Source organism: Rhinopithecus roxellana, chromosome 13 (assembly GCF_007565055.1).
Source record: "Rhinopithecus roxellana isolate Shanxi Qingling chromosome 13, ASM756505v1, whole genome shotgun sequence".
Lineage (NCBI taxonomy): Eukaryota > Metazoa > Chordata > Mammalia > Primates > Cercopithecidae > Rhinopithecus > Rhinopithecus roxellana.
This window is the reverse complement of record NC_044561.1, coordinates 134865822-134891122: the sequence shown is the minus strand read 5'-3', so window position 1 is coordinate 134891122 and position 25301 is coordinate 134865822. Positions and strand designations below refer to the sequence as shown.

At 42.6% G+C, this 25301-nt stretch overlaps 1 protein-coding gene, 1 long non-coding RNA gene, 1 pseudogene and 2 gene segments (V, D, J or C); 4 read left to right on the top strand and 1 right to left on the bottom strand.

Annotated features, from left to right (window-relative positions):
* The window catches only part of LOC104671035, a 724295-nt gene that overhangs the window by 59295 nt on the left and 639699 nt on the right, over positions 1 to 25301 (top strand).
* Positions 1 to 25301, top strand: part of LOC104674970 (immunoglobulin lambda-1 light chain-like) — a 651096-nt gene that overhangs the window by 7904 nt on the left and 617891 nt on the right. The gene's annotated exons all lie outside the window — the stretch shown is intronic.
* Positions 1 to 25301, top strand: part of LOC104674962 — a 66613-nt gene that overhangs the window by 2086 nt on the left and 39226 nt on the right.
* LOC115892732 lies at positions 7953 to 11360 on the top strand (annotated as a pseudogene).
* On the bottom strand, positions 14475 to 23582 carry LOC115892675. The gene is made up of 3 exons (XR_004052554.1): positions 23425 to 23582; positions 22653 to 22722; positions 14475 to 17928 (listed from the first exon to the last, which is right to left on the bottom strand). It is a non-coding gene; the product is annotated as an uncharacterized LOC115892675 (long non-coding RNA).

Below are 25301 nucleotides of genomic sequence, written 5' to 3'. Positions count from 1 at the left end.
AGACAAGTCTGAACAACATGGTGAGACCCCATATCTCTTAAAAATACAAAAATTAACTGGGCCTCATGGCATATACCTGTAATCCCGGTGACTCAGGAGGCTGAGGCATCACCTGAACCCAAGAGGCAGAGGTTGCGGTGAACTGAGAATGGGCCACTGACTCCATGTGGAGTAACAGAGTGACACTCTAACTTAAAAAAAAAAAAAGTCAATGTATGTATCTCCCAGACAATATAGTACGTTTAAATATAAACATAACTGGGTGCCCTTTAATTGATCTGGCAACGCCACACAGTGTCACAACCTGGAGGAGGCATGGCTGGGGCAGGCCTCCCCTTACTGATGCTGGGTCTAGGGGCTTAACTACAAAGACAGAGCTTCTCTAAGAAAGCTACAGTCAAGTGGGCACATCAGTTAGCATGTAATACATGTAATATAACTCCCAGTGAATGATGGCTACTCACATCTCTAATTATTCTTTTTATTATCCTTCAAGTCTGCAGATTCAGGGCCTCCCCAGGGGTTGCTTCAGCCTGAGCTCTGGACAAGTGATCTCACGTCCTGTCACACCCAGATGCATGGGGCTACTCAGTCCCCACACACAGGGGCTTCAGCCAGGGGAGCATAAGTAACATGTGAGAGAGAGAAGAGCTCAGCCTGCCTCTGTCTATGTCTAGTGAGAGACCAACTTCGGTTTCATTTGATGCTGGAGACTGGTGAGCTGAGAGCAGAGGAGAGATCAATCTTAGAGTGCAGGGCTTTCAGGAGACAAATTGGGAACCTGGAAATGGGCCACACTCTTGAGTGAGGAAGAAACAGGCAGCTGTGGGCACAGCCCTGCTGTGAAGAAGAAATAAAATCCCTTACAGATCAGCAATTGCTGATCACCAGGGCTGCCTTACAAGAGCTCCTCAAGGAAGCACTAAATATGGAAAGGAAAAACTGGTACCAGCCACTGCAAAAACACACCAAAATGGTCTCCTCTTCCCCTCAGTGATGCTATGAAGAAACTGCATCAAGTAATGTGCAAAATAACCAGTTAGAATCATGATGACATAATGACATTCCCACATAGTAATATTAATTTTAAATGTAAATGGACTAAATGCCCCAATTAAAACACACATACTGGCAAATTGGATAAAGAGTCAAGACCCATTGCTGTGGTATATTCAGGAGATCCATCTCATGTGCAAAGACACACATAGGCCCAAATTAAGGGAATGGAGGAATATTTGCCAAGCAAAGGGAAGCAAACAAAAGCAGGGTTTATCTAGTCTCTGATAAAACAGACTTTAAACTAACAAAGATCAAAAAAGACAAAGAAGGGTATTATGTAACGGTAAATGGATCAATGCAACAAGAAGAACTAACTATGCTAAATATATATGCACCCAATACAGGAGCACCAAGATTCATAAATCTTGAATCTTGGTGTTCTTAGAGACCTGCAAAGAGACTTAGACTCCTAGACAATAATAGGGAGAGTCTTTAACACCCCAATGTCAATATTAGACAGATCAATGAGACAGAAAAATAAGTAGGATATTCCATCCTTAGAAAATCCCATCATCTCAGCCCAGCAACTCCTTAAACTGATAAGCAACTTTAGCAAAGTCTCAGGATACAAAATCAATGTGAATAATTCACAGGTATTCCTACATACCAGGAATAGACAAGCAGACAGCCACAACATGAGTGAATTCCCATTCCCAATAGCTACAAAGAAAACAAAATGCCTAGGAATACAACTTACAAGGGATGTGAAGAACCTCTTCAAGGAGCACTACAAACCATTGCTCAAGGAAATAAGAGAAGACATGAACTCAGCTGTGGACCCAGTGGACCTATGGATATATACGGAACTCTTCACCCCAAATCAACAGAACATATATTCTTCTCAGTGCCACAGAGCACATATTCTAAAATCACCCACATAATTGGAAGTAAAACATTCTCTGCAAATACAAAAGAATGGAAATCATAACAAACACTCTTTCAGACCACCGAGCAATCAAATTAGAACTCAAGATTAAGAAACTCACTCAAAACCACACAACTACATGGAAATTGGACAACCTTCTCCTGAATAACTACTGAGTAAATAATGAAATTAAGACAGAAATAAAAAAGTTATTTGAAACCAAATAAATTTTAAAAAAACAAATAAATAAAAAACCAAAGAAATAAAAAAGTTATTTGAACGTACCAGAATCTCTGGGACACAACCAAAACAGTGTGTAGAGGGAAATTTATAGCACTGAATGCCCACATCGGAAAGCAGGAAAGATCTAAAATTGACACCTTAACATCACAATTAAAAGAATTACAGAAACAAGAGCAAACACATTCAAAAGCTAACAGAAGACAAGAAATAAATAAGATCAGAGCAGAACTGAAGGAGATAGAGACATGAATACCCTTCAAAAAATCAACAAATCCAGGAGCTGTTTTTTTTTTAAAGATTGACAAAATAGATAGACCACTAGCTAGACTAATAAAGAAGAAAAAAAAGAAGAATCAAATAGACAAAATAAAAAGGATAAAGGGGATATCACTACTGATCTCCCAGAAATACAAACTAGCATGAGAAAATACTACAAACACCTTTATGCAAATAAACTAGAAAATCTAGAAAAATTGATAAATTCCTGGACACATACACCCTCTCAAGACTAAATCAGGAAGAAGCTGAGTCCCTGAATAGACCAATAACAAGTTCTTGTATTGCGGCAGTTATTAATAGCCTACCAACCAAAAGAAGCCCAGGACCAGAGGGATTCACAGCTGAATTCTACCAGAGGTACAAAGAGGAGCTGATACCATTACTTCTGAAACTATTCCAAGCAATAGAAAAAGACTCCTCTCTAACTGATTTTATGAAGCCAGCATCATACCAATATCAAAATCTGACAGAGACACAACCAAAAAAAAGAAAAAAAGAAAATTTCAGGCCAATATCCATGATGAACATTGATGCAAAAATCCTCAATAAAATACTGGCAAACTGAATCCAGCAGCACATCAAAAACCTTACCCAATACAATCAAGTTGGTTTCATCGTGATGCAAGTCTGGCTTGACATACAGAAATCAATAAATGTAATCCATCACATAAACAGAACTAAAGACAAAAACCACATGATTATCTCAATAGATGCAGAAAAGGCCTTTGATAAAATTCAACATCTCTTCATGCTAAAAACTCTCAATAAACTAAGTGTTGATGGAACATATCTCAAAATAATAAGAGCAATTTATGACAAACCCATAGCCAATATCATACTGAATGAGCAAAAGCTGGAAGCATTCCATTTGAAAACCACCACAAGAAAAGGATGCCCTCTCTGACCACTTCTATTCAACATAGGATTGGAAGTTCTGCCAGGGCAACCAGGCAAGAGAAAGAAATAAAGCATATTCAAATAGCAAGAGAGGAAGTCAAATTGTCTCTGTTTGCAGATGACATGATTGGTTAGTTAGAAAACCCAATCATCTCAGCCCAGAAACTCCTTCAGCTGATAAATAACTTCAACAAAGTCTCAGGATACAAAACCAATGTACAAAAATCACAAGCATTCTTACACACCAGAAATAGACAAGCAGAGAGCCAAATCACGAGTGAGCTCTCATTCACAATTGCTACAAAGAAAATAAAATGCCTAGGAGTACAACTTACAAGGGACTTGAAGGACCTTGTCAATGAGAACTACAAACTACTGCTGAAAGAAATAAGAGAGGACACAAATGAATGAAAAGACATTCCATTCTCATGGATAGGAAGAATCAATATGATGAAAATGGCCATATTTCCCAAAGTAATTTATAGATTCAATGCTATTCCCATCAAGATGCCACTGACTTTTTTTGCAGAATAGAAAAAAAACTACTTTAAATTTCATATAGAACCAAAAAAGAGCTCATATAACCATGACGATCCTAAGCAGAAAGAAAAAAGCTGGAGGCATCACACTACCTGACTTCAAACTACACTACCAGGCTACAGTAGCCAAAACAGCATAATACTGGTACCAAAACATATATATATATACATACACACACATATATATGTACACATATCTGTATATATACACATACACCAATGAAACAGAACAGAGACCTGAGAAATAGCACCACACATCTACAACCATCTGATCTTTGACAAACCTTACAAAAACAAGCAATGGGGAAAGGATTCCCTATTTAATAAATGGTGCTGGGAAAACTGGTAGCCATAGGCAGAAAACAGAAACTGGACCACTTCCTTATACCTTATACAAAAATTAACTCAAGATGGATTGAAGACGTAAATGTAAAACCCAAAACCATAAAAACCCTACAAGAAAACCTAGGCACTACCATTCAGGACGTAGGCATGGGCAAATACTTTATGACTAAAATACCAAAAGCGATGGAAACAAAAACTAAATTGACAAATGGGATCTAATCAAACTAAAGAGCTTCTGCAGAGTAAAAGAAACAATCATCAGAGTAAACAAGCAACCTACAGAATGGGGGAAAATTTTTGCAAGATACCCTTTTGACAAAGTCTAATATTTTGACAAAGGTCTACTATTTAGAATCTACAAGGAACTTAAACAAATTTCTGAGAAATAAACAAATGGCGATTATTAAACAGTCAGGAAACAACAGATGCTGGTGAGGCTGTGAAGAAATAGGAATGCTTTTACACTGTCGATGAGAGTGTAAATTAGTTCAACCATTGTGGAAGAGAGGGTGGGGATTCCTCAAGGATCTAGAACCAGAAATACCATTTGAGACCAGTAATCTCGTCACTGAGTATACACCCAAAGGACTATAAATAATTCTACCATAAAGACACATGTACATGTATGTGTATTGCAGCACTGTTTACAGTACCAACGACTTCAAAACAACCCAAATGGCCATCAATGACAGATTGGATATAGAAAATGTGGCTTATATACACTATGAAATAGTATGCAGCCATAAAAAAGAATGAGCTCATGTTCTTTGCAGGGACATAGATGACTCTGGAAGTCATCATTCTCAGCAAAGTAACACTGGAACAGAAAACCGAACACTGCATGTTCTCACTCGTAAGTGGGAGTTGAACAATAAGAATACATAGACACAGGGAGGAGAGCATCACACACTGGGGCCTGTTGGGGAGTCGGAGGCAAGGGGAGGGAGAGCATTAGGACAAATACCTAATGAAATCAGGGCTTAAAACCTAGATGACAGGTTGATAGGTGCAGCAAACCTATCACATGTATATGTGTCACATGTATACCTCTGTAACAAACCTGCACGTTCTACAAACATGTATCCCAGAACTTAAAGTAAAATAATTAAATAAAAAAATAAAATTAAATTAAAAAGTCCCACCCAAAAAACTGTTAGAACTGTGAAATACATTTGGTAATATTTCAGAATACAAAATCAAGACATAAAGCCATCTGACGGCCAGGTATGATGGTTCATACCTGTAATCCCAGCACTTTGAGAAGCTGCAGTGAAAGGATTGTTTAGAATCAGGAGTTCAAGATCAGCATGGGAAATGAAATGAGACACTGTCTCTCCAACAAATAAAAACAAAAAGTGGTGGGGGGTCGGTTCTTGTATTTCTATACTTAATCAACCAAACAGGAAACAATCAGACAGGACACAACCCAAAATTAAATTAAGAAAACAATTCAATTTACAACAGCATCAGAAAGAATAAAATAGTTAAGAATCAGGAAGGGGAAAGACTCTTTGATACTGAAAACTATAAAACATTGCTAAAAGAAATTAAAGAATACACACATAAATGGAAAGAAAAGCTTTGTTCAGATATTGAAAAACTTGATATTGTTAAGAAATCAATACAAACCAAAAGAAATCTACAGATTCATTTCAACCTCTATCAAAATTCCAATTATATTTTTTTTGCAAAAGTAGAAAAAATCAATTCTAAAATTTATATCAAATATCACAGGACCCCAAATAGCCCAAATATTCTTCTAAAAGAATAACAGTGTTGGAGATTTCACACTTCCTGATTTCAAAAATACTACAAAGCTGTACCAATTAAACCAGAGTTGAATAGACAGACAGACACAGAGACAAATAGAATAGAATTGAGCACTTGAAAAGAATCTCTTCGTCATATGGAAAAATGATTTTAAACAAGGGTACCAAGAACATTCAGTGGGGAAAGGACAGACTGCATAAAATATGTTTTTGAGAAAACTGGATATCCACACGCAATCGGGAAATGGATAAAGACCCAAATGGAAGAGCCATCACTATAAAAATCTTGATAGAAAATATTAGGAAGAAGTTTCACAACACTGGGTTTGGAAATGATTTCTTGTATTTGATGCCAAAAGCATAAGAGAAAATAGAAGAATATAGATAAAGTGGATTTCATCAAATTGTAAAACTTTTGTGCATCAAAGGACACTGTCAACAGAGTGAAAATGCAAATCATGGAGTCAGAAAATATTTTGCAAATTTTGTATCTGATAAGGGGTCCAGGATATAGAAAGAACTCCTACAACTCATCAGGAATAACAAAAATAGAAACAATCTGAATAAAACATGGGCTCCTGACTTGAATGGATATTTTTCCAGAGAAGATCAACAAATGGCCAATAAGCACATGAAACGATGCTTAGCATCACTAATCATTAGAAATATGCAAATCAAACCACAATAATATACAACTTCACACCCATTAGGATGGCATTACCAAAATAATAGAAAATAGCAAGTTCTAGTAAAGATGAGTAGAAATTGTCACTGCTAATGCAGTGCTGAGGAAACTATAAAATGATGCATCCACTGTGGAAGCCTTAGGACAGTTCCTCAAAAAATTAAACGTATAATTACCATTCTAACAGAATTTTCATTTCTGGGTATGTGCCTAAAAGAATTGAGAGCAGGATCTCAAGGAGAAATTTGTACACTCTTGTTCATAGCAGCATTGTTCACAATAGCTAAAAGGTGGAGGCAGCCCAAGTGTCTATCGAATGGATAAATGGGATATAGTATACACACACACACACAAGAAAATAGTATTCAGCCTTAAAGAGAATGTTCCGGCCCATGCTATGGCATGGATAAACCTTAAAGCCATCATGCCAGCAGAAATAAGCTGGCGTCAAAAGAAAAAACATTGTTTGACTACCCTTATATGAGGTACCTAGTAAAATCTAGAGTGACAAGAAGTATAATGATGTTTCTCAGGTCCTCGGGGTGGAGAGCTGGTGGAGAATGGACAGTTATTTGTTTTTTGTTTAGTTATTTTTACTTTGTTTTTTTGGAGACTGAGTCTCTCTCTGTCACCCAGTCTAGAGTGTAGTAGCACAATCTTGGCTAACTGCAACCTCTGCCTCCTGAGTTCAAGTGATTCTCATGCCTCAGCCTCTCAGGTAGCTGAGATTACAGGCATGCATCACCATGTTCGGCTAACTTTTTGTATCTTTTTTAGTAGAGATGGGTTTTGCCATTTTGTTCAGGCTGGTCTTAAACTCCTGGGCTCAAGTGATCCACCTACCTCGGCCTCTCAAAGTGCTGAAATTAAGGAAGTGAGCCACCAAACCAGGCCAGGCAGTTATTGTTTAACGGTTGTGAAGTTTTAACTTGGGAAGATAAAAAATTCCTGCAGATGGAAGGTAGCAGTGTGATTGTACAACAAGTTAGTGTACTTAATGACACTGAAGAGTCCACATGAAAATGGTTAAGATAATAAATTTTATGTTTGAATATTTTACCACAATCAAAAAGGGGAAGATTTATATTTGGCACAGTTGCTCTACTTCCAAGTACAGTAGAAAGATACAGTAGTAGGAGAGTGTGAACAAGTCTCTAGGACATCTTTCATTTTTTGCCAGCCTTGCAGCATCCTAACAATCCGAGAGAATTGGAGGTGCCTCATTACAGGGGACTCACAATAGTGTGAAGAAATCTGGGTTGGGGGGCATGATGATAGCGCTGAGGTGCCGGGCCCAGCCCAGAAGTGGCCACAAATGCAAGGGCCGCAGAAGAGGGACAGATGAAGCTGGTGGCGATGGTAGCAGCTGCTCCAGCTGGAAAGGGGAAACCGTTGCTGTACAAAATGGGTCACAGTTGATAAATCTGATATAGATACTTCATCCTGCCTACCTTTCATGACTAACTATAGTTTTCATTGCCATATATGCAGTCACACCGAGAATACCTATTTCTCCCAGATGTGAGCAAATGTGAAGGAAATGTGCTTTAGTGCTTTGGCCAACTTGACATGGCAGTCACAAACACAGGATGAATATCCAAAGACAACCTTTTCCAAAGATAAGGTTATCGTACCATTTATTGTACAGGCACCTGGGAAAATGACTTGACCAAATGCAATTGTGAAAACAATGAGTAAAGAAAATGATGTGTTCTTGGTAAAGGAACCACTGGATCTAGTGGGTAAAGGCCCAAAAGGAGATGACCCAAGATTGGGACTTTTGGACCAGGACCTTGGTAACATTGGTCTTATTTATACAACAACAACAAAAAGGGACCTTGTCCCCCATTCAGGGGCAATCTGAATAGGGAACTGCAACAGGAAGGAGCAGAAAAAAGGAGAAGAAGCTCAGTGCAAACAGCTGAATGGGGAGATCACAGGGACCACCAAGAAGACCCAGGGCTTTCTGCTCAGTGCCTTCCCTCTCATACACCTTGGAGCACCCATTGAACAAAGATAACTACCACTATATTCTAGCTGAGCCTGATCCCCATGCCCTTGGTCCTCAGAAACTTGAACTTGACTGTTGAGCAAAATTCCTTATTCCTGGAGACCTCTACAGAGGCTGCTTGTATGAACAGGTTTTGTTAGCCTGACATGATTGGGCTCCCCAGTTAAAAGTCTCCAATGACTGGCTGGCTGACTGTGGTTGAACAGAAGGGCTACTTTACAGTATGGGATTCTCATGGGCTACCTTGATATCACCATGGATGAGATGCCACCAGACACTGCTGCCAGACTGGGTTGGTCCCAGTCTTTAGGTAGCTGTCAAGCTCCCTTAGGTTATGATACATTGAACTATTCTTGGGAGAATTAAAGGGAATGAAGCTCCACCAGTCCATTAGCAAACACTACTCTTCTAGCCACAGACAGGGAGACATCCTGGGATTTTACATGAATCTTTCTGAAGAAGCAAAGACAGTCAAGTCTTTGCCTGATACTTACAAAGATAAGGCCTTGATAAAGTTCAAGAATTATTTGTATTTTGAGGAAAAAGACTTTTTGACTAAAGCTGAGAAGAGCCTAAAGGAGACTCCCCAGAGTGAGGTAAGATTTTATAAAAACGGTGTCAGTCAAGGTGTGGCTTACAAAGATATTTTCAAGGGGCTTTACTTTCCAGCAATCTTATTATCAGAAAACAACTACATAATTTCCATTAACACTGGACTGTCCTTCAAGTATCCTCCAAAGGATCTCTCTTACTGCCCTATGAGTGACATGGGCTGGGATGCTGTGGTAGAGCACCCTCTGGCTGGTGTCTCGGTGCTAGAAATGGATTCAATCACTGGACAAGAAGATCCATCAGGGGCAAACATAAGAACACTGAGGGTCATCTTATTCTTCCTGCCTTCTCTCCTTACTCGCTGTATCACAGGCCAGCCTATCCTAGCTCAACTGTCCACAGATCTCTCTCTCTCTCTCTCTCGTGTGTGTGTGTGTGTGTGTGTGTGCATGTGTGGATCAAACATTTTCATTCAAAAGTTCAAGCCCTGTTCACCATGAGACAGTGCTACCAAACACGAAGAAAATTTTCAAAGGACATAAAATAGAGAACACATGATCCAAAGTTATTTCTGATCCCAGAAAAGAATGGCACACAATCAACATGAATAGTGTTAGATATCAAAATTATAGTACAATCTCATTTGCTTTTACCATAGATTCAAACTCTCTTTAGCATATTGGCAAGCAGAATCCATGTTCTACTGACACAATACCCCTTGACCAGCATGAAAGAATTGGACTGAAAGCAGGACGTTTCTCAGGTCTCTGGAGGATACGTAACATGACTGTTGGAGAATGCACGTAGGAAGAGGTAGGGAATTCAGTGTCAAGTACCCCAACAGAAGGCTATCAGTGTTTGTTTCTGACACATTGTTGGGGAGAAAGGTGGAATCACAGGACACACTGCCATGGGACCCACGAGACTTGAAACTGCATCCCACAGTGGGCAGCCTGCATCAGCGTGGTCATCCAGTGATAGAAACACAGCCACAGAAAGCTTTCACCTGCTCAAGCAGCATCTCCCAAGAGCCAGCATGGGTGCTGTCTCTGCTCTGCTTCTTCCTGTACTGAGTTCTCCCTCACCCAGTTTCCCAATCCCCTTCTTCTCCACTGGTTACCAGGGGCTAGGGGAGAGGGGAGGGGGAAATAAACATTTTAAGGGTACAAACTTTTCACTTGGGATTATGAGAAGGTTATGGAGACTGATAATGGTGATGACTGTATCACTTTTTTTAAAGAGATGGTGTCTTGCTCTGTTGCCCAGGCTGGAGTGCAGTGGTGCTGTGATAGCTCACCGCATCCTTGAACTCTTGGGTCTAGGCAAGCCTCCTGCCTCAGACTCCTGAGTAGGTGGGACTACAGGTGCAAGCCACCATGCCAGGCAATTCTATCACATTGTGAATGTGCTTATGACCAGTGACTTTTACAGTTAAAAGTGATTTAAAAGGCACATTTTATGTTGTGTATATTTTATGACAATTAAAATTATACTTGTTCAAATGCCAAAATATATGTAATGTTATACTCATAAAATTGTTCTTTTCATGCTTATCTATTTATCCTATGCTGACTCATTCTCATCAGTTAAAAAAGCACTCTAATTACTGCTCGTTATGGACTAAAATTGTCCGTAATTCACGTTGAAGCCTTAACCCCCAATGTAACTGTATTTGGAGACAGAGGCTTACAGAGAGTAATTAAGATGAAATGAGATCATAAGGACCAGTATCCTTATAAGAGGAGGAGATTAGGAAATGGACACAGTGAGAAGGTGATCATATACAAGTGTGGACACATCTTCAGTTTGTTTGGAATAACAGTTGACGGGCTCGCCCATCCTAGAATGAAAGTTGGAACCCGTGCCTTGGGCGGGCTCCAGGATTAACTGATCTAGTCATTGCATCCTACTGTGGGACCCCAGAGGGAAAGAAGCACTGTAGAGGTTCCTGAGACATTAGAAATGGAGCCTGAGCAGCCTGCCGGACACCCACTTGGCCTCCAGGTGAAGCAGGGGCCCAGGGAGACCTTGTCTGAGCCCTGAGTGTGATGCAGCACTTGGCCACCAGGGGGAGGCAAAGTCAGTGAATCCTAAGGGACCCGAGCTCTTCCTCTGAGCTCTGTGCTTGTTAATCACCAACCCCTGGGAGGGAACCGATTTGCATGGAATGTGATGCCCCTGCCCCCCAGTTCTTCGCTGAGGAAATAAGAGGTTTTGGGGGCTCAGGCTCAGCTCAGAACCCAGCATTGCATCATCTCCGCCATGGCCTGGGCTCCTCTGCTCCTCACCCTCCTCAGTCTCCTCACAGGTCAGGGTGGGCAGTGGGCTGGGCCCCCAGGGGGATTCCCACCTCCCAGCCCCCAGCTGCCCATCCCTGCTCTTCCTCCTCCAACAGCTCATCAGCCACCCACCAACAGGAGCCCTCACGGGTGTCTGTGTTTCCGGGGTCCCTCTCCCAGCCTGTGCTGACTCAGCCACCTTCTGCATCGGCCTCCCTGGGAGCCTCGGTCACACTCACCTGCACCCTGAGCAGCGGCTACAGTAATTATGAGGTGGAGTGGCACCAGCAGAGACCAGGGAAGGGCCCCCAGTTTGTGATGCGAGTGGGCACAGGTGGGATTGTGGGATCCAAGGGGGATGGCATCCCTGATCGCTTCTCAGGCTCGGGCTCGGGCCTGAATCGGTACCTGACCATCAAGAACATCCAGGAAGAGGATGAGAGTGACTACCACTGTGGGGCAAACCACGGCACTGGGAGCAACTTCGTGTAACCCACAGTGACACAGGCAGAGTGGAAGTGAGACAAAAACCTCCCGGCTGATCTGCTCTGTCCACACTTCCTTCCCGCTGGCCTGACTCACAGTTCAGAGGGCTGTCTCCTAACTCCGTGTTTAGTTTTCACCTTCCTAGACATTTTGGAGTTCTAATTCACAGCATATGATTCCTGTGTGTAAATATTTTCTCAAGAACTTTTGAAACATTGAAGTTTGCACACGAACATTTGTGGTTTTTTGCCACTCACCTGCCCCCGATGGGATTTAAATTTCCAGGTTGTAGAGCTCCTCACAGGTGCATTTACAGGGAAATCACTGTGACCAGCTCCCACTACCTTTGTCCATATTCCACATTTGTGAGCTGCCTATACAATGATGGGAACTGACAACTTCCCTGGAGACACAAGGCCTTCACCCTGACTCACAGGGTCACGTAATCAACGTGGACTTTAGCCGTCTCCAATCACGTCCATGTGCACAGAGCTCTCATGGTGCATGTGCTTGGCTGTCCTAGAAAGAAAGAATTAGCACACACCAAAGATAGGAGAATGTGAGCCTGCTCTGTATCTGAGATTCTGGGAGAGGCCCCCACTGCCTTTACAGAATGAATTTCTTCACATGCAGGGAGGGAGCTCTGGTGGAATCACTCTGCAGTGCTTCCTGATGACAAATACCTGGATTGAGGTCAAATTTCACAGGTGAAGGGCATAACCCTCCACAAGACTACCCCCACTACAGACTCCAGTTCCCAGGCTTTAAACTTGACGACCCTTGTAGACAACCAAGATGGGCCTGTGACCAGCAGGAGCAATGGGTAACTGTCCCAGGCCCTGCCTGGGGGCTCCTCACAGCTAGGTGAGAGTCACTGGCCACAGGCTGGCAGAGACTGATCTGCTCCCCATGCTCACTGACGAGACTCAGCACCCTGGTGCTCTCAGGGTCCAGCAAAGCCTCTTGGGCAGGGTCCTGTGCCTGCTCCCAACAGTTGCTCCCTCGAGGACCCTCCTGGGCCCACACTCAGAGCAGCTCCTTCCTCAACCTCCTCTGTCCTCACGTCCCCTCTCAGGTTCTTGAATCAGTAATCAGGTAGGGTCTCATCTAGCCAGAAGGGAGGGAGTGGATTTGCATGAACAGCTTCTTATTTTCCCTGGGGGCAGAAGGAAAAATAGACAAGCCTGGGGAAGCCCAGCCCCATTGTGAGGTCCAGGGGCTGTGCCCACCATGTCTTGTTGCCTGAACTCCTCTCATACCCAATCCTTGGTCTATGTTTATAGACTCAATGAAAATACCTCCCTTTCTACTGCCTCTAAATGCTAACAGAATCATTTTGTCCCCTAAACACAAATAGTCTTCTGGGTTTCTGGGTGGGATGACAACTAGAGCAGAAGTCCAGCATGCGCGGCCCCCTTCCTGGCCCATACATGGCCCTGCTCTTGGTCTAGTCTTTGCTGGTCACTCCCTGAACTCCGAAACATCAGGGAAGTTGAGTTTCTCTTTCTCCTGAGATTGTACTCTTGAGGAGCTCCTGAATTCCCAGGTATAGGGTGACCCCTCCTCATTAAGGACATGGCTCTCAGACTCATCCCTGGTTTACTTCCTCAGGTTTAGGTCTGTGAGTTCTAAACAGTTTCCCTATGTTTCTTTGGTTGATATTTTGGTTGATATTTCCCTTTGTTTCTTTAGGTTGATATTATGTTGGGTAATTATGTTGGTTGATTATGTTGGGTAAATATATTTTTGTAGATATAAACAGTATAAACTCTTCCCCCATTAAGCTCTAAATAAATAAACTTGTTTGGGTGCCAATGTACCAATGTTGGTAAAAAGTCTTGACCCTTTTTTTTTTTTTTTTTTTTTTTTTTTTTTTGCAGGAGCAGAGGAGAATCTGAAAAAGAGAGAGAGAGAGAGAAGTCCACCTTATAATATTGTTATTTTCAAATAAACCCTCCTACTTTAAAAATTTACAAAACTAGACCTATAGTGAAAATATTTTCAAATATATCAGATATCAAATATATCACTGTGGAGATGGCTGCTTGCTCTACCACAGAGCACAATAATACTCAGCCTCGTCTTCAGCCTAGGCACCTGGGATGGTGAGGGCAGCCTTGTCTTCAAGCACAGAGACTGAAAATCAAGTAGGGACCCGATGCAGAGATGGGGACGTGAGACACACACACCCTGGCTCAGCCTCACCCTGTGCTCCTAATATCTCCATCTTCTTCACACAGAGGCTGCATCTGGCTAACATGGGCCCATGATGCTCGTTCTCCAGGGCCCAAGAGAAAGTGGTAAAATACATTCTTCTAGCTGCAAAATTGTTTATTTTTAACCCACCATGTTATTATAACAATGTGTTCATAAAGCACAATACTAAGATCTATCATCAATTGCATAGTTATAAGTTATTTATAAGAGTGGCAAAATAAAAAAGTTACACACACACACACACACACACACACACACACACACACACAGATTCAGGCAGGCCAGCATTTAATTACCAAGAGCAAAGTTTGATACTATAGTGACACAACTCAAAGATGATGCTATGTATAATGATAAACACAGCAATGGACCATATAAAGCTTTGAAGACACGTAATCGAAACAGGGAAAAAATGTCCTGCTCACCAAATTTTAGAAAATTCTAAAACAAAATAAAAAATTTTTAAATCCCTCAAAACTGAGTTAATTTGTAAAATATAATACAAAACATAAAGTTGACATAAATTAAACATTCTTCTTACTCAGGAAATGCAGCTTCTTTCTCTGCAACTTAATCCAGTGTACCAAAACCGAGCCTCCCTGTTTGCTGGAGGAAAGCATCAGCATCACAGCAGTATAAAAGCGTTGGCCTCTCTGCCTCCAGTGCATCTTCCCTCCAGAGACTCCGAGGATTCTGCAGGGTATCCTGAGGGCCCTGAAGTGGAGGCTCTGTGATGGGAGGGGGCACAGATGGCACAGGGCAGGAATGTCTGCAGCGCAGGAATGTTACAGATACAAGCTTCACTCCTCTCTAAAACAAGACTATCTTACATGATTTATCTTTATTCTCCTCTACAAAAAAGTAAAGCCACAAAGATAGCTGCAAAGAAATATGTGAAATTGTACCAGGCTAAGATAACAAAGAATATTGGAGGAAAAAGTAATTATGACATCTTCTATCAAAACATTTTAGTCCAAGCGTGGTGGCTCATGCCTGTAATCCCAGCATGTTGAGGGGCCAAGGCAAGAGAATCACCTGAGGTCAAGAGTTCAAGACAAGCCTGGGCACAGTAAGAGATCCCATTTTTATTTTTTAAAAAATTGAACACCAGAAACAGATAAACAGCACTCTTCATTCCTAATTAACTTGACAGGGTAAAAATTCTGAAATCATTTCCGAAAAGCTCAGATTTTGAGGTTAAAAGGAGAGGAGGAAAACCATACAGAAAACGACGGCTTTGGTCAAGGCTCTTAACAATGAAGAGCAAGACCTCTGAGTCCCTGCCACAGCCACTATATTCTACACACCACATTAGATAAACGTAATTATGTGATACCCAGGTCCTCCTTCAAGAAAGGAGTATTCGACTCTGCTATTGGAAGACCTCAGTGGACAGCCTCAAGCTGTCAGCAGCTTATGGGTTAGCCTGAGATGCAGAGCAGCCTCAAACAAGGCATGCATCTGCCAGGTATAATGGATTAAATAGTGTGATTCCAAAATTCACACCCACCTGAAACCTCAGAACATAATCTAATTGGGAAGTGAAACCTTATTTGCAGATGAAACTAGTTAAAATGAGGTCATACAGGATTAGGAGGGACCCTAAATCCAAAGACTCTTGTCCTTATTAGTACAGAAGATGACACACAGACATACACAAAGTGAAGTTGGCCATGGGATGATGAAGCCAGAGGTTGAAATGATGAAGTTACAAGCCAAGGAATGGCAAGTGTTTCTGGGAGGCACCAAAAACTACAAGAAGCAAGCATTCTTCTCCGGAGCCTTCAATGTGAGCATGGCCTTGTTGTTATTTTGATTTCAGATTTCTCACATCAGAATTGTCAAACAATAAATTTCTATTGTATTAAACCACACAGTGTGTGGTCATTTACTATAGCTACTATAGGAAAAAATACAAATTTTTCTGCCAAGAGGGCTGTTGCTACAAAAAAATTACCTAGACATTCAGAACTTTGGGCAATAGAGCAATGGGGAGAGACTAGAAGAGTTTTGAAGTGCTCCAATGAAACAGCATGGATTTCCTTGGAGGGAATGCCAGTAGAAATACAGTGAAAAGCACTTTAGATAAAGTCTCAGAAGGAAGCGAGGAGAACTTTAGAGACAACATCTCTAAATGTTTTTTGAAATGTCTATTGAAAATAGGGTGCTATTGAAAATAGGGTGTTTTTTCATGTAATTAGTTAAGATTAGGTCATACTGAATTAGAGTGTGCCTAAATGCAATTATTGATGTCCTTGTAACGGAAAGGAGAGGACACACAGTCATACACACGGGGAAGAAAGCATGTAGTGATGAAGTCAGAGATGAGAGTACAAGCCAAGGACTGTCAGAAATTGCTGGGAGCCACAAGAGGCTAGGAAGGGGCAAGGAAGCATATGTCCTTGGAGCCTTCAGAGGGAGCTGGTGACAGGTTGATTTAAGACTGTTACTCTCCAGAAGTGACAGAGAATAAATGTATGTTCTTTTAAGCCACCCAGTTTGTGGAATATTGTTATAGAAGCCATGGAAACAAATCTATCAGGACATTGAATAGAGCTGGAAGGATAACGATCAGTCCATTGAAAGTACAGCAGAAGTGCTCACCTCAAGATGATAACATACAAGGAGAGGGAGCAATATTTGAAGACGCTTAATCACTCTAAATCATGGTGCTTTGTCCTGAATAGAAAAATCATATGGATCTCAGTCCGACAGGAAGCAAATACAAGTAGCCACTCTTTTCATCATTCCTGGTGATCTGCTTGGAAAGTCTGTGTCTCCATGCCCTACGACTCTGGTGTCTGTGGCTTTGGAGATACCTAAATGAGTATGTGATACCTAAGTGTGATCTTAGTATTAGCATTGTGATACCTAAATGAGGTACACCTACAAAAGAGAATGCGATGAGAGTCCTAAGTCAGCAGGGCTATCATAGCTGCGGGCAGCTGAAGGGGTCCTTGTCTCTGCCTGCTAGGGCCCAACTGCCTACTTCTGCCTAGGGGACCCTGAGCCACTCCTACAAAGGCCTACCATGTTTAGACAAACAAACAAACAAACAAAACCCAGACTCAATGTACAATATGGGCTGACACACAGGGAGTCAGGTATATCTGCATGAACCCCTACCTACCCCACCCCGCACAGGGTTTGGGGAGAAAATAAAAGATGCCTACGGTAAACTGAGTCTAAACTGTGGATCTTCAAGAAGCAGAACTCTGGGGTGTCCTCACCATTGCCTGGACCCCTCCCCTCCTCAGCCTCCCCACTCAGCACAAGTGACTAGAGATGCCTGGAGACAGGAGTGCGTGTTCCACCTTTCTCCTCTCCTTTCTGCTGGATGCAGGGAGGCTGTGACCACAGTCTAACCTGTCTGCGTCCTTCCCATCTCTCAGGATCCTGAGCCCAGTCTTTGCTGAGGTGGCTGAGGATGTAGACAAGAAGGTCAGCAGTTGTTGCACTGTGAGTAGCACCAACCTTGGGAGAGGCTGCACCCTCAGTGGTTTCAATAACTTCCAGGTAGAACCTCCAGACTCATGATGTATAAACATATCAATTGATTCTCAGTGTTCCCAGGTTGAATCTTCAGTATGAGTCTTGACACTCAGTCTCCTTGACCTTCACTGGGCCGTGGCTTCAGAATGCGGCTACTTCTGGCTCCCAGGCCTTGGACAGAAGCCTCAATTCTCCCACAGTGCTCCAGGCCTGTCGGAGAAATGAAACAAGAGTTCCTTGAGTGATTCCTGCCAGATACATCTATCAATCAACAGTGATTGTTTGGGCCAGGCTGGGCGTCTGCTGTTTCTTTTGCTGCCATATGTGAGTTCCTCCAAGAACACAATCTGGTAATTGTAGCCTCCTCTTTCCTCCCATCCTCAAAGATGTCCCTCTCAGCAGAATACTCCCAGACTAGTTGTGAAAAAACAAGGCATCCTTTCCATGTTTAGTTTGCGTAGGACGCAGAACCCCTTTAGCATAGCATGCAATATCTGAAGGGAACAGGGATCAGCCATGTCCCGCCCCAACCAAAAAACAAACAGAGAAGAATTGATGAGTGTCTGTCCCCACAGAACAGCCTAATCCAGAGCCAGGTCCTCCTCAGATGTGCCCTAGTACAGTTAAAGATTCAAAGTACTGTTAGAGGAACAGAACTTGAAAGATAAATGTATTCCCCTCAGTCTCAGTGTCACCCACATGTCAGAAACTTGTAGCTTTGGAAAAGCACAGTATCCCACAATTTTCACCGGATCAGTAGGAAACTGAAGGTGTGGGATTTGGGAATTGCTTGTGCTTAATGTTCTCAGCAGTTTCTTTCATGAAAAAGGATTTATAATACCTACTGACTATCCATCTCGTTTTCTCAATGAGGAAAAGAGGCCAAGGGAATGAACAGGCCAAGGAGGACTGAGACCCTGCTCCAGATTGAACCACAGGCCTTAAGGAGCAGGGAGACTGCAGTCCCTCTGGGCAGGGTCATGACAGATGGGTCAACACATCCTCATCGTGGTCACTTGCTGTGGAGACTGGGAAGGCTGTGCTGGGAAGTAGGTGTCAGGAAAGGATCATTACATCCCAAGACAAACAGAGTCTACTAGGAGAAACACAGAAAACTGTACTGGAAATCAAACCATGACAGAACTCACCTAACAAATGACAAACACCACATTGCAGTAGTTAGGAGGAAGGCATGCCTTATTGCAATGGTTTACATTAGAAGAAGACTAGGAAAGATCCTCTTCCTCTCTAAAATTTGGATTTTATTTCAGCTTAATTGTGAAGTTCATTGAGGTCATAATGACTTTCCAAAAGCTCAGTCAGTCTCTTCCTTGGTGAAACATATGAATAAGAGTGAATGGAGAGCTGATGCTGAAGCAGGCACAGAGATCACTCATCACGTAGGAGGGGGTCTTGTCCTATAGGAGCTTACACCTGGGGGCTTAATTGATTTGCTTTTGAAAATCTCTCAGAGGAAGGGGCACCAGAGGTACATTGTGGTTCTGCTTTAACACTCAGCAAAGCCAAGGTGAGCTGCTGAGTTTGGGCTGTGATATCAGGAAGCCAAATGGCTCCCATTTCAGAAGAAACAAGTGTAATCAGGACTGATGGAAGCCACCTGATTCTTTGTTTCCTTCTTTCCCTGCTTGATGATCTGCCCTGTCCCCAGGGCAATTTCCCACATGGAGACAAAATGGCTCCTCAGTCCCAGGCCTCATAAAACAAACCCTCGAGAATGAGTGAGATTTGTTCTCCCTAATTCACTGATCAGGAATCCTGGACTTCAGAACGGCTGGACCAGATCTCTCACATGATCTCCCCCAAGGGACTGTCGAACTGACTTGCAACACAGGGCTCATCCCTGGAGTTAGTGCTGCAGCCATATGCTGGCTGATCACGTGCCTGTGAGATGCGAGGTCTGAAGAGGAGAGGGAAAGAACAGGAGATTTGCCTAAGTGGTTCTACTATGTGCTTGAGTCAGCACATAGGGTATTCTATTCTCCATCCTCATTATTAGTTTGTGTTGGGTCACGTCCTGTAGCTGCTGAGAGCTGGGTAGGTGGTTCCCATCTCACAAAGCTGGAATCTGACTCTCTGATGTTTCTAATGTCCCAGCAACTGACCAGTCCAGGCCCAGCCACACCTGCCCTCATCCATGAGACATCCATCTGAAATTCAGTAGTCTCAGAAGAGGTAGAAAGCAGCATTAAAAAAAAAAAAAAAAAAAAGGTTCATCACAGTCTCCTCTTCCCACAGTTAATAATGAGAATAAACAAAGTTCAAAAAGTGAAAGTTTAAGCAACTCTTACGTACCCATAAAAAATTTTTTAAAATTTAAATTTACTTTTGAAAATCTCTCAGAGGAAGGGGCACCAGGGGTGCATTGTGGTTCTGCTTTAACACTCAGCAAAGCCAACGTGAGCTGCTAAGTTTGGGCTGTGATATCAGGAAGCCAAATAGCTCCCATTTCAGAAATGAAACCAGTGGCACAACTGACCACCAGCACGCAGGTGCCTCTTCTTCACCTGCCCCTCCTGAAGTGACAGCCAAACCCAGGGACTCAGCACAATAAGCTCTCCCTTTGGCCATACATTCCCTTTGAGGCCACTTCTACTCTCATCCCAACACTGTTGCTCCCCAGGCATCTGGGGGCTGCTGCTGAGACTCTCCACTCATGGGGTCCTGGGCACAGTGGTGTTATCTCAGTCTCCCTCTTCCTCTGTGTACTGGGAGCTGGAATCAGAGTCAGCCTGATCTGACACAAAGCCAACAATTAGGAGCCCTGAGTGACCTCTCCTGCTTTTCCCCCACATTGGAATCTTCCTCTCAGTGTCTTTCCTGGGGTGCTCTGTCACTACTCAATAATATCTTACATCCTCAGTGCTAGTCATTTCTCACATAATATGCTCTTGTTAGTTTCTCATCACCTTTCCAAGCTCAGTTATCAACTCTAGGCTGATGATCCTAACTATTCATTTACAGCACATTGTCATATAAAGGGCAGCGATATCTAGACAAATAAAAGTGCCAATAAATGTAAACGTGTACTGCATCTTAAGAATCACTACGAGGATACCATAAAAAATATCCCTGCATTGAAACAGAGTTCACTCTTCAGACACAAGAGATTAAATGGAGTTCAATAAAATAGTTTATATAGATAATAGTTAATATAATAGTTTGACCAGTCTGTCTGTGGCTAAACCAGTCACCATCTCCTGCACTGGAAGCAGCAGCAATAAGGGTCTTGGGATTGTGTCCTGGTACCAACAATGATCAGGAAGTGCCCCCAAACCTCTGATATATATATACGGATCCATATATTGATATAAATATCCTGCAGCGAATATCCACCTGCAGGGATCCAGGACTGAAGCTCGGGCTACCAGTCTGGCAAGAAGGCATTGCTGAGCATCTCTGGGCTCCAGGCTTAGGACAAGGCTGATCTCTACTGTTGGCTTTAGAGAGCTCCATCGAGGTCTCCACAGTGCTGCAGTCTGGGAAAGTGAGACAAAGGCACACCAGGTTTCCAATGTGTATGAGCTACCTGCAGCACCACCCGCAGTCAGGACAGCTGGGCTCCTTACCATTTGTGTGCATGTTTCCTGGTGCTGCCACTAACCAGCACCCAGGACGCAAGTCAGGGACAGTGATCTGGAGAATGCAGCTTTGTTCTCTCAGAGCCAGCCCACAGAGGGAGCCTTAGCAACAGCACATTGTCAGACTGTCTCGAAACAATCAGAAAGCCTTTGAGTCCAGGAACAGGCTACTCTGGTGACAGACCCAAAATGGGTCAGAGGAGGCAGGGATAGACTGCAGCTGGGTCTGTCTCAGGCACATGCACCAATGTAGAGGTCTAATCATCCTTATTGTCTCCTGAACACCTACTCTGTGCCAGGCTAGGGGGAGGGCTCATGATAGAGAGTTACCAAGACAGACAAGGTTCCTGTCTTCACAGGGCTGACACCAAACTGAAGAGGGAGGGTCAGAAGTCAATGGGAATAAGGCATATTGTAGTGTATCAAAGAGGTGACACTGGCCAGAAGGGGGAGAACAATAGGACACCATTAGTGGGTTGTAAGCAAGGAAGACACAGTCTTTTGTTTGTGATTTAGAAGGAAAGTCCAGCTTCTCCAACGAAGACAAAAAATGAGGGGATAGTGTGAAGGCAAAAGGTCCAGTTAGAAAGCAGTGCTGTTTTGCACATGAGTTGAGGTATCTAGCATCTGATGCAGCAGCTGAGCTGGGAAGAATGTGCATGACCCACACCATGGTGAGAAGGACTAGAGGAAAGAGGTCGTTAGTTGAGGCCCTGAGCTTGTCCTTTTGATGGAAACCTGACAACAGCCTGCAGCTGTGATCCAGTGTGTCACATTCTTCTTCTCTCTGGAAAGCTCATAGGACTCAGGACTCGTTACTGCCCTTCCCTCTTATTCAATGAGATTTATTTGAACCATCACTTTTCAACCTGGACAGAGTCCTGCTTACTTTCTATTGAGCAAAAGCACTGAGGGTTGGGACAGAGCATTGTAGAGCAGATGGGATGATGCCCTACACACTCAAGGAGCTGCTGTTAAAGCTCACGATCAAAGCTCCCAGAGCGCTGTCAGAAACCATGAGGAGGAGGTGTCAGTGCTGAAGTAGCTGATTTGGGGGCACACTGATTTGGGGGCGCACTGATTTGGGGGCACACTGATTTGCAGTCTGTGCAGCCCTGGTTTGGGAGTGCCGGACAGTGAGGGCTGCGGCCTAGCATCGGCAAGAGGTTCTCGAGCTGTCATTATGCACCAGGGTCCTTGTGACCACCTCAGTGATGTGCGGGGGTAAAGGTCAACTGAAAAGCTAGAGAGCAGTGGAAAGGCAGGGTTCTGTGTCTCGATGAGGGAAGGATGTTCAGCCCCTGCCCAGGCATCCTTATTTACATTTCTGTTTACCTCTCTTCTTCCTTGTCTGCTGCTTCCCATGGCAGGATTCCAGGGCTGTTGTATCTCTGCTGGTCTTTATCTGTCACAAAGAGAGCAGGAGAGAGGCTATCTGATGACTAATTGCCTCTTCACACTCAGTTGTCTGGTTGTCCTTAGGAATTCTTCCTGAGGATGGGAATGTTCTGTTTTATTTCTGACCTACAGTAAGATCCCAGCCATTCGTGAGGCCAAGGAGATTGACACCATCCTGTCGATGCAGGATTATTTGTAACACACATGGTCAAAAAAAACCCATCAACTTCTGCACAAGTCAATCCATTCCTCAGAGTTATAGAAATGCATGTCTCTCAGCTGTCAGCAATCGGCTTCAAATCCCCAGGATGACTAACTGGTTAGGGCAGGGTCAGCCACATGAAGATGTTTCTTTAGAGTTAGTGACTCTATTCACTGTGCATCCCCTGCTGAGATCCAACCTCCATGAGATGGTTTATTATTGTTGCTGTTTTCTGTCTTGCCATTGCTGTAGCTGCAGAGCCCAAAACACTGTCTGGCACTAAGGACAGACTCAACACATGTTTGTTAAATATGTGAGTTCACCCACACTGGAATCCCCGGAAGAGGTAAAAATCTGAGGTCAAGATAATATTTTTTAAAAATTCTGAATATGTTGTGTTTGAGATTCCAAGTTCATTCAATAGAAGATATTAAGTAAGAACTTTTGTCTTTGTTTGGTTAGCAGGAGAAGGATACGGATATAAAAATACAAATATATCACACATACCTCCCATGGCCCAGAGACTTGAGAGCCCAGCTGGACTCTGCAGCTGCCAATCACAACCTCTTTTCACTCATTTATGGTCTGATTCTCATGGATCCATAGATGCTGCATCCCATGGGTTCATGTGGAGAAAGTGAAGAGGGTGTGATGGGCTTTACCAGTCCTGCTTAAAGAAACCACAGGAAGCAAGTAAATCATAAAGCAAATTCTGGGGACAGAAATCCCTCAAGAGCAAACAAACTGCAAATAAGGGTGAGTTGGGAAAATTTCTGCCAATATTTATATAACTAGGAAGCTTTACATTACATATCCTTCAACACAATATTCATTACAGAGCTTCCAATCAGTCATATGATCAATGCAATTGAAACATTAAACTCATCAGTCCCAAGTCCCATAATAGACTTTGATAAGGAAATTCTTCAAGGAAGAATGATGGGTTTGTGTGCTGTGTGTCCACAGAAGAGATATTTCTCCACTAGGAGAACTGGGTAAAACCAATAAATAATTAGGAATGTAGATGCCCATCTGAACTTTATTCTAATCCTATATGCAATGCTGTGAGCCCTGCATCTGCAAATCTTAGCATTCGTTGTACTTCCTCCCATTTCCCAATTTCTACAGTAAATTAACTTTAGACATGAATGATTAAAAAACAAATCAAGTAGTGTGGGGGTCCTTGGAATGTGTTGCTTTAAGTCACAAGGATTATGGAACATTTCAAATGTATATATTTGTTATTTTATGTACCAAGTATCTTTTACTGCTTCTTTGATCTGTTGTAAAAATCACCTAGGGACAGAGAAAGTTGATCGGTAAAATGGGTTGAAAAATTAAACAAGAAGAACCATATTCATGATGGTCAAAGTTGGCTGATGGGTGCAAACAATTCATTAGAGAATTCTCTTTATATTTGTAAGACTCAAAAGTTTCCATGCTAACCAGTGTTTAAAATATCCTTGTTTGTGATTGTTCCACTTTTAACAGGTGTATAATGTGGACAAAATGTAAGCTTATACTTTGACTTCCCATAGAAGGCCATCTTCTCCTGACAGGCACAGGAGAAGCTGGTGTGGAGAACGTGGAAAAGACAGCAGCTCAGGGTTTCCCAGGACAGAGAAGCGAGTGAGCCTAGAGCCCTAAAAGCAAGGGCAGGGCCTGTGAGTTGGGCTGTGGGGGTGTGTAAGGGCCGCAGTGCGAAGGGCATGTTTCAGAAGCTACAGGATTTGGATTTTGTAATAAGAATGATGAGTTACTGAAGGGGTTTAAGCCAGGTAGTACCCTCCCTGCCTCATCTATCTGAAAGGGATCTCTCTCCGAATACCTTAAGGAGAGAGTGCTTGTGAAAAATGAGTGATTCTTATTCTAGATTATTCATTAAGCACCTTGTGAGTCTAGAAATCCAGGGCCCACTTGCACAGTTAGCACAAGAGTAGACATGGCTACATTGAGAAGTGATGGTCTCTGCCTTTGTCTCCTGAGACATTCAGTACTTGCCAGAGCACTTTGCAGGTAAAATAAATACTGATATTTCAAATAACCTGAAAGCATCCAGTAAAAAAAATAAAGGTGGCAATATCAAGATATAAACAAATTGTATAACATCCAGGACAAATTGTTTACCAAAAAATAGGGCACAACTGTGAAGAAAGTGATGTTTCACTTAGGGAGATAATGGCTAACTTCATTAAATAGAGAAATATGGTCACACCACTCACTGGTAAAGGAAAGTCTACAAAATCTCTGAATGTTCCTACATCACAAAATTGAGTCAAATCTCTATAAAACATATGAAACCATTAGATATACAACTTTTGCTAAGTTACTGCCTTTAACATGTCACGGATCATTTATTTTTCCTGGAAAATTCTCATTATTCA